Source organism: Brachyhypopomus gauderio, chromosome 16 (genome assembly GCF_052324685.1).
Source record: "Brachyhypopomus gauderio isolate BG-103 chromosome 16, BGAUD_0.2, whole genome shotgun sequence".
Lineage (NCBI taxonomy): Eukaryota > Metazoa > Chordata > Actinopteri > Gymnotiformes > Hypopomidae > Brachyhypopomus > Brachyhypopomus gauderio.
The window spans coordinates 2266786-2278077 of NC_135226.1; positions in this window are offsets into that span (position 1 = coordinate 2266786).

The window sequence follows — 11292 nt, forward strand, 5'->3', positions numbered from 1 at the left end:
ATCTGGAGGATGTTACACTAGAGGACATTAAACTGGAGGATGTTAGACTAGAGGACTTTTGAGGCAAATCTTTTTAGATTGGTTTGTAAGTTTTTTTAACTTAATTTAAGCACACAAAACTTTGTGCGTCAAATGCTGTGCTACATGTTCTTTCTTGTTGCTATGCAACAAGATAAAAATGGTGTTGGCTTAACTGTTTCAATATGTCATGTTGACTTTTTCACTTGATTGATTTAAAAATGGAATAAACAGGACCGTTAATAAACAGCTATCAGACAGTTAGACTTCCCAAAGGCCTTGCTTGAGATAGGACCTGTCTCTCTCCCTCTGTCCATCTGTCTGTCTGTCTGTCTGTCACACACACACACACCTCACTAAAGACACACCAGGTCCAGTGTGAAGGAGTCTCCGATCTGGCACCTGTCTTGGAGAGCTTCTGTCCCCAGATTCATGTGTCCCCGGATTCATGTGTCCCTGGATTCACGTGTCCCTGGCTCCTGCTGTTTCTGCCTTTGCTCTCACCATCTATCTTCTCCTTCTTACCATTGAACCGGTCCACTGTAACAGCTCTGTGTTACAATAATGCATCTCCATTCAAACACTGTTCACTAACACACGCCACCCCTCCACTGCACCACCTTATCTCCACAATATACTATAATATACTCGTCTACTATACCAAGACCTGGACCCTGCCCTCTACGTCTGTATTATAACAGGACAATTGCCCTCTACATCTGTATTATAACAGGACCCCTGCCCCTACATCTGTATTATAACAGGACCCCTGCCCCTACATCTGTATTATAACAGGACCCCTGCCCGTACATCTGTATTATAACAGGACCCCTGCCCCTACATCTGTATTATAACAGGACACCTGCCCTCTACGTCTGTATTATAACAGGACACCTGCCCCTACATCTGTATTATAACAGGACCCCTGCCCTCTACGTCTGTATTATAACAGGACACCTGCCCTCTACATCTGTATTATAACAGGACCTCTGCCCCTACATCTGTATTATAACAGGACACCTGCCCTCTACGTCTGTATTATAACAGGACACCTGCCCTCTACATCTGTATTATAACAGGACCCCTGCCCTCTACATCTGTATTATAACAGGACCCCTGCCCGTACATCTGTATTATAACAGGACCCCTGCCCCTACATCTGTATTATAACAGGACCCCTGCCCCTACATCTGTATTATAACAGGACACCTGCCCTCTAAGTCTGTATTATAACAGGACACCTGCCCTCTACATCTGTATTATAACAGGACCCCTGCCCTCTACGTCTGTATTATAACAGGACCCCTGCCCCTACATCTGTATTATAACAGGACACCTGCCCTCTACATCTGTATTATAACAGGACACCTGCCCTCTACATCTGTATTATAACATGACCCCTGCCCCTACATCTGTATTATAACAGGACACCTGCCCTCTACATCTGTATTATAACAGGACACCTGCCCTCTACATCTGTATTATAACAGGACACCTGCCCCTACATCTGTATTATAACAGGACACCTGCCCCTACATCTGTATTATAACAGGACACCTGCCCTCTACATCTGTATTATAACAGGACACCTGCCCTCTACATCTGTATTATAAAAGGACCCCTGCCCCTACATCTGTATTATAACAGGACACCTGCCCTCTACATCTGTATTATAACAGGACACCTGCCCCTACATCTGTATTATAACAGGACACCTGCCCTCTACATCTGTATTATAACAGGACCCCTGCCCCTACGTCTGTATTATAACAGGACCCCTGCCCCTACGTCTGTATTATAACAGGACACCTGCCCTCTAAGTCTGTATTATAACAGGACACCTGCCCTCTACGTCTGTATTATAACAGGACACCTGCCCCTACATCTGTATTATAACAGGACCCCTGCCTCTACGTCTGTATTATAACAGGACCCCTGCCCCTACATCTGTAATTATAACAGGACACCTGCCCTCTACATCTGTATTATAACAGGACACCTGCCCTCTACATCTGTATTATAACAGGACCCCTGCTCCTACATCTGTATTATAACAGGACACCTGCCCTCTACATCTGTATTATAACAGGACACCTGCCCTCTACATCTGTATTATAACAGGACCCCTGCTCCTACATCTGTATTATAACAGGACACCTGCCCTCTACGTCTGTATTATAACATGACCCCTGCCCCTACATCTGTATTATAACAGGACCCCTGCCCTCTACATCTGTATTATAACAGGACACCTGCCCTCTACATCTGTATTATAACAGGACCCCTGCCCCTACATCTGTATTATAACAGGACCCCTGCCCCTACATCTGTATTATAACAGGACACCTGCCCTCTACATCTGTATTATAACAGGACACCTGCCCCTACATCTGTATTATAACAGGACACCTGCCCTCTACATCTGTATTATAACAGGACCCCTGCCCCTACGTCTGTATTATAACAGGACCCCTGCCCCTACGTCTGTATTATAACAGGACACCTGCCCTCTAAGTCTGTATTATAACAGGACACCTGCCCTCTACGTCTGTATTATAACAGGACACCTGCCCCTACATCTGTATTATAACAGGACCCCTGCCTCTACGTCTGTATTATAACAGGACCCCTGCCCCTACATCTGTATTATAACAGGACCCCTGCCCCTACATCTGTATTATAACAGGACCCCTGCCCTCTACATCTGTATTATAACAGGACCCCTGCCCGTACATCTGTATTATAACAGGACCCCTGCCCCTACATCTGTATTATAACAGGACACCTGCCCACTACGTCTGTATTATAACAGGACACCTGCCCCTACATCTGTATTATAACAGGACACCTGCCCTCTACGTCTGTATTATAACAGGACACCTGCCCCTACATCTGTATTATAACAGGACCCCTGCCCCTACATCTGTAATTATAACAGGACACCTGCCCTTACATCTGTATTATAACAGGACCCCTGCCCCTACATCTGTATTATAACAGGACACCTGCCCTCTAAGTCTGTATTATAACAGGACACCTGCCCTCTACATCTGTATTATAACAGGACCCCTGCCCTCTACGTCTGTATTATAACAGGACCCCTGCCCCTACATCTGTATTATAACAGGACACCTGCCCTCTACATCTGTATTATAACAGGACACCTGCCCTCTACATCTGTATTATAACATGACCCCTGCCCCTACATCTGTATTATAACAGGACACCTGCCCTCTACATCTGTATTATAACAGGACACCTGCCCTCTACATCTGTATTATAACAGGACACCTGCCCCTACATCTGTATTATAACAGGACACCTGCCCCTACATCTGTATTATAACAGGACACCTGCCCTCTACATCTGTATTATAACAGGACACCTGCCCTCTACATCTGTATTATAAAAGGACCCCTGCCCCTACATCTGTATTATAACAGGACACCTGCCCTCTACATCTGTATTATAACAGGACACCTGCCCCTACATCTGTTTTATAACAGGACACCTGCCCTCTACATCTGTATTATAACAGGACCCCTGCCCCTACGTCTGTATTATAACAGGACCCCTGCCCCTACGTCTGTATTATAACAGGACACCTGCCCTCTAAGTCTGTATTATAACAGGACACCTGCCCTCTACGTCTGTATTATAACAGGACACCTGCCCCTACATCTGTATTATAACAGGACCCCTGCCTCTACGTCTGTATTATAACAGGACCCCTGCCCCTACATCTGTAATTATAACAGGACACCTGCCCTCTACATCTGTATTATAACAGGACACCTGCCCTCTACATCTGTATTATAACACGACCCCTGCTCCTACATCTGTATTATAACAGGACACCTGCCCTCTACATCTGTATTATAACAGGACACCTGCCCTCTACATCTGTATTATAACAGGACCCCTGCTCCTACATCTGTATTATAACAGGACACCTGCCCTCTACATCTGTATTATAACAGGACACCTGCCCTCTACATCTGTATTATAACAGGACACCTGCCCTCTACATCTGTATTATAACAGGACACCTGCCCCTACATCTGTATTATAACAGGACACCTGCCCTCTACGTCTGTATTATAACATGACCCCTGCCCCTACATCTGTATTATAACAGGACCCCTGCCCTCTACATCTGTATTATAACAGGACACCTGCCCTCTACATCTGTATTATAACAGGACACCTGCCCTCTACGTCTGTATTATAACAGGACACCTGCCCCTACATCTGTATTATAACAGGACCCCTGCCTCTACGTCTGTATTATAACAGGACCCCTGCCCCTACATCTGTAATTATAACAGGACACCTGCCCTCTACATCTGTATTATAACAGGACACCTGCCCTCTACATCTGTATTATAACAGGACCCCTGCCCCTACATCTGTATTATAACAGGACCCCTGCCCCTACATCTGTATTATAACAGGACACCTGCCCTCTACATCTGTATTATAACAGGACACCTGCCCCTACATCTGTATTATAACAGGACACCTGCCCTCTACATCTGTATTATAACAGGACCCCTGCCCCTACGTCTGTATTATAACAGGACCCCTGCCCCTACGTCTGTATTATAACAGGACACCTGCCCTCTAAGTCTGTATTATAACAGGACACCTGCCCTCTATGTCTGTATTATAACAGGACACCTGCCCCTACATCTGTATTATAACAGGACCCCTGCCTCTACGTCTGTATTATAACAGGACCCCTGCCCCTACATCTGTATTATAACAGGACCCCTGCCCCTACATCTGTATTATAACAGGACACCTGCCCTCTACATCTGTATTATAACAGGACACCTGCCCTCTACATCTGTATTATAACAGGACCCCTGCTCCTACATCTGTATTATAACAGGACACCTGTCCCTACATCTCTATTATAACAGGACACCTGCCCTCTACGTCTGTATTATAACAGGACACCTGCCCCTACATCTGTATTATAACAGGACCCCTGCCTCTACGTCTGTATTATAACAGGACCCCTGCCCCTACATCTGTAATTATAACAGGACACCTGCCCTCTACATCTGTATTATAACAGGACACCTGCCCTCTACATCTGTATTATAACAGGACCCCTGCTCCTACATCTGTATTATAACAGGACACCTGCCCTCTACATCTGTATTATAACAGGACACCTGCCCTCTACATCTGTATTATAACAGGACACCTGCCCTCTACATCTGTATTATAACAGGACCCCTGCTCCTACATCTGTATTATAACAGGACACCTGTCCCTACATCTCTATTATAACAGGACACCTGCCCTCTACGTCTGTATTATAACATGACCCCTGCCCCTACATCTGTATTATAACAGGACCCCTGCCCTCTACATCTGTATTATAACAGGACACCTGCCCTCTACATCTGTATTATAACAGGACCCCTGCCCCTACATCTGTATTATAACAGGACCCCTGCCCCTACATCTGTATTATAACAGGACACCTGCCCTCTACATCTGTATTATAACAGGACACCTGCCCCTACATCTGTATTATAACAGGACACCTGCCCTCTACATCTGTATTATAACAGGACCCCTGCCCCTACGTCTGTATTATAACAGGACCCCTGCCCCTACGTCTGTATTATAACAGGACACCTGCCCTCTAAGTCTGTATTATAACAGGACACCTGCCCTCTACGTCTGTATTATAACAGGACACCTGCCCCTACATCTGTATTATAACAGGACCCCTGCCTCTACGTCTGTATTATAACAGGACCCCTGCCCCTACATCTGTATTATAACAGGACCCCTGCCCCTACATCTGTATTATAACAGGACCCCTGCCCTCTACATCTGTATTATAACAGGACCCCTGCCCTCTACATCTGTATTATAACAGGACACCTGCCCTCTACATCGGTATTATAACAGGACCCCTGCCCCTACATCTGTATTATAACAGGACCCCTGCCCTCTACATCTGTATTATAACAGGACACCAGCCCTCTACGTCTGTATTATAACATGACCCCTGCCCCTACATCTGTATTATAACAGAACCCCTGCCCTCTACATCTGTATTATAACAGGACCCCTGCCCTCTACATCTGTATTATAACAGGACACCTGCCCTCTACATCGGTATTATAACAGGACCCCTGCCCCTACATCTGTATTATAACAGGACCCCTGCCCTCTACATCTGTATTATAACAGGACCCCTGCCCTCTACATCTGTATTATAACAGGACACCTGCCCTCTACATCGGTATTATAACAGGACCCCTGCCCCTACATCTGTATTATAACAGGACCCCTGCCCCTACATCTGTATTATAACAGGACCCCTGCCCTCTACATCTGTATTATAACAGGACACCTGCCCTCTACGTCTGTATTATAACATGACCCCTGCCCCTACATCTGTATTATAACAGGACCCCTGCCCTCTACATCTGTATTATAACAGGACCCCTGCCCTCTACATCTGTATTATAACAGGACACCTGCCCTCTACATCGGTATTATAACAGGACCCCTGCCCCTACATCTGTATTATAACAGGACACCTGCCCCTACATCTGTATTATAACAGGACCCCTGCCCCTACATCTGTATTATAACAGGACACCTGCCCTCTAAGTCTGTATTATAACAGGACACCTGCCCTCTACATCTGTATTATAACAGGACCCCTGCCCCTACATCTGTATTATAACAGGACCCCTGCTCCTACATCTGTATTATAACAGGACACCTGCCCTCTACATCTGTATTATAACAGGACACCTGCCCTCTACATATGTATTATAACAGGACCCCTGCTCCTACATCTGTATTATAACAGGACACCTGTCCCTACATCTCTATTATAACAGGACACCTGCCCTCTACGTCTGTATTATAACATGACCCCTGCCCCTACATCTGTATTATAACAGGACCCCTGCCCTCTACATCTGTATTATAACAGGACCCCTGCCCTCTACATCTGTATTATAACAGGACCCCTGCCCTCTACATCTGTATTATAACAGGACCCCTGCCCTCTACATCTGTATTATAACAGGACACCTGCCCTCTACATCGGTATTATAACAGGACCCCTGCCCCTACATCTGTATTATAACAGGACACCTGCCCTCTACGTCTGTATTATAACATGACCCCTGCCCCTACATCTGTATTATAACATGACCCCTGCCCCTACATCTGTATTATAACAGGACACCTGCCATCTACATCGGTATTATAACAGGACACCTGCCCTCTACATCTGTATTATAACAGGACACCTGCCCTCTACATCTGTATTATGACAGGACACCTGCCCTCTACATCGGTATTATAACAGGACCCCTGCCCCTACATCTGTATTATAACAGGACACCTGCCCTCTACATCTGTATTATAACAGGACACCTGCCCTCTACATCGGTATTATAACAGGACCCCTGCCCCTACATCTGTATTATAACAGGACACCTGCCCTCTACGTCTGTATTATAACAGGACCCCTGCCCCTACATCTGTATTATAACAGGACCCCTGCCCTCTACATCTGTATTATAACAGGACCCCTGCCCTCTACATCTGTATTATAACAGGACACCAGCCCTCTACGTCTGTATTATAACATGACCCCTGCCCCTACATCTGTATTATAACAGAACCCCTGCCCTCTACATCTGTATTATAACAGGACCCCTGCCCTCTACATCTGTATTATAACAGGACACCTGCCCTCTACATCGGTATTATAACAGGACCCCTGCCCCTACATCTGTATTATAACAGGACCCCTGCCCTCTACATCTGTATTATAACAGGACCCCTGCCCTCTACATCTGTATTATAACAGGACACCTGCCCTCTACATCGGTATTATAACAGGACCCCTGCCCCTACATCTGTATTATAACAGGACCCCTGCCCCTACATCTGTATTATAACAGGACCCCTGCCCTCTACATCTGTATTATAACAGGACACCTGCCCTCTACGTCTGTATTATAACATGACCCCTGCCCCTACATCTGTATTATAACAGGACCCCTGCCCTCTACATCTGTATTATAACAGGACCCCTGCCCTCTACATCTGTATTATAACAGGACACCTGCCCTCTACATCGGTATTATAACAGGACCCCTGCCCCTACATCTGTATTATAACAGGACACCTGCCCCTACATCTGTATTATAACAGGACCCCTGCCCCTACATCTGTATTATAACAGGACACCTGCCCTCTAAGTCTGTATTATAACAGGACACCTGCCCTCTACATCTGTATTATAACAGGACCCCTGCCCCTACATCTGTATTATAACAGGACCCCTGCTCCTACATCTGTATTATAACAGGACACCTGCCCTCTACATCTGTATTATAACAGGACACCTGCCCTCTACATATGTATTATAACAGGACCCCTGCTCCTACATCTGTATTATAACAGGACACCTGTCCCTACATCTCTATTATAACAGGACACCTGCCCTCTACGTCTGTATTATAACATGACCCCTGCCCCTACATCTGTATTATAACAGGACCCCTGCCCTCTACATCTGTATTATAACAGGACCCCTGCCCTCTACATCTGTATTATAACAGGACCCCTGCCCTCTACATCTGTATTATAACAGGACCCCTGCCCTCTACATCTGTATTATAACAGGACACCTGCCCTCTACATCGGTATTATAACAGGACCCCTGCCCCTACATCTGTATTATAACAGGACACCTGCCCTCTACGTCTGTATTATAACATGACCCCTGCCCCTACATCTGTATTATAACATGACCCCTGCCCCTACATCTGTATTATAACAGGACACCTGCCATCTACATCGGTATTATAACAGGACACCTGCCCTCTACATCTGTATTATAACAGGACACCTGCCCTCTACATCTGTATTATGACAGGACACCTGCCCTCTACATCGGTATTATAACAGGACCCCTGCCCCTACATCTGTATTATAACAGGACACCTGCCCTCTACATCTGTATTATAACAGGACACCTGCCCTCTACATCGGTATTATAACAGGACCCCTGCCCCTACATCTGTATTATAACAGGACACCTGCCCTCTACGTCTGTATTATAACAGGACCCCTGCCCCTACATCTGTATTATAACAGGACCCCTGCCCTCTACATCTGTATTATAACAGGACCCCTGCCCTCTACATCTGTATTATAACAGGACACCTGCCCTCTACATCGGTATTATAACAGGACCCCTGCCCCTACATCTGTATTATAACAGGACACCTGCCCCTACATCTGTATTATAACAGGACCCCTGCCCTTACATCTGTATTATAACAGGACACCTGCCCTCTAAGTCTGTATTATAACAGGACACCTGCCCTCTACATCTGTATTATAACAGGACCCCTGCCCCTACATCTGTATTATAACAGGACCCCTGCTCGTACATCTGTATTATAACAGGACACCTGCCCTCTACATCTGTATTATAACAAGACACCTGCCCTCTACATCTGTATTATAACAGGACCCCTGCTCCTACATCTGTATTATAACAGGACACCTGTCCCTACATCTCTATTATAACAGGACACCTGCCCTCTACGTCTGTATTATAACATGACCCCTGCCCCTACATCTGTATTATAACAGGACCCCTGCCCTCTACATCTGTATTATAACAGGACCCCTGCCCTCTACATCTGTATTATAACAGGACCCCTGCCCTCTACATCTGTATTATAACAGGACCCCTGCCCTCTACATCTGTATTATAACAGGACACCTGCCCTCTACATCGGTATTATAACAGGACCCCTGCCCCTACATCTGTATTATAACAGGACACCTGCCCTCTACGTCTGTATTATAACATGACCCCTGCCCCTACATCTGTATTATAACATGACCCCTGCCCCTACATCTGTATTATAACAGGACACCTGCCATCTACATCGGTATTATAACAGGACACCTGCCCTCTACATCTGTATTATAACAGGACACCTGCCCTCTACATCTGTATTATGACAGGACACCTGCCCTCTACATCGGTATTATAACAGGACCCCTGCCCCTACATCTGTATTATAACAGGACACCTGCCCTCTACATCTGTATTATAACAGGACACCTGCCCTCTACATCGGTATTATAACAGGACCCCTGCCCCTACATCTGTATTATAACAGGACACCTGCCCTCTACATCTGTATTATAACAGGACCCCTGCCCTCTACATCTGTATTATGACAGGACACCTGCCCTCTACATCGGTATTATAACAGAACCCCTGCCCTCTACATCTGTATTATAACAGGACCCCTGCCCTCTACATCTGTATTATGACAGGACCCCTGCCCCTACATCGGTATTATAACAGGACCCCTGCCCTCTACATCTGTATTATAACAGGACACCTGCCCTCTACATCTGTATTATGACAGGACACCTGCCCTCTACATCTGTATTATAACAGGACCCCTGCCCTCTACATCTGTATTATGACAGGACACCTGCCCTCTACATCTGTATTATGACAGGACACCTGCCCTCTACATCGGTATTATAACAGGACACCTGCTCTCTACATCGGTATTATAACAGGACCCCTGCCCTCTACATCGGTATTATAACAGGACCCCTGCCCTCTACATCGGTATTATAACAGGACCCCTGCCCTCTACATCGGTATTATGACAGGACACCTGCCCTCTACATCGGTATTATAACAGGACCCCTGCCCCTACATCTGTATTATAACAGGACCCCTGCCCTCTACATCTGTATTATAACAGGATACCCTAGGACTGTTTCTGTCTCTCACTCTATCCCTCACTGTTCTGTCACGGTTTCTCTCTCCCTCACTCTATCTCTCTCTGTCTCTTCTTTTTCATCTCTTCTATGGTTCTTCTATGGTTCTTTGTAACAGATACTAATCAATGTTTTCTCTGAAATATAGAAGAACTACCACCTTGTCACTTTTTTCTTCAACATTTTAATAAGATTCGCTTTATAAAGATCTTTAGTTGCTTATATAATTATCACTCTTATTCAGTATACTACTAAAGCATTTCACATGTATCTATGGCATCCTGTCAGCATGAGCACAGTTTCTTTTTAAACTAAACTAAATAAAGTTTATTTCTTTGTAGACATCAAACTTTTATACATTTCTGTGCCAGTGTAAATTTTTGCACATCTGTTTTAATTTTATGTGCTGGATCTCCTTATTTCTCTAATGTTTTGCTATATTGTTATATT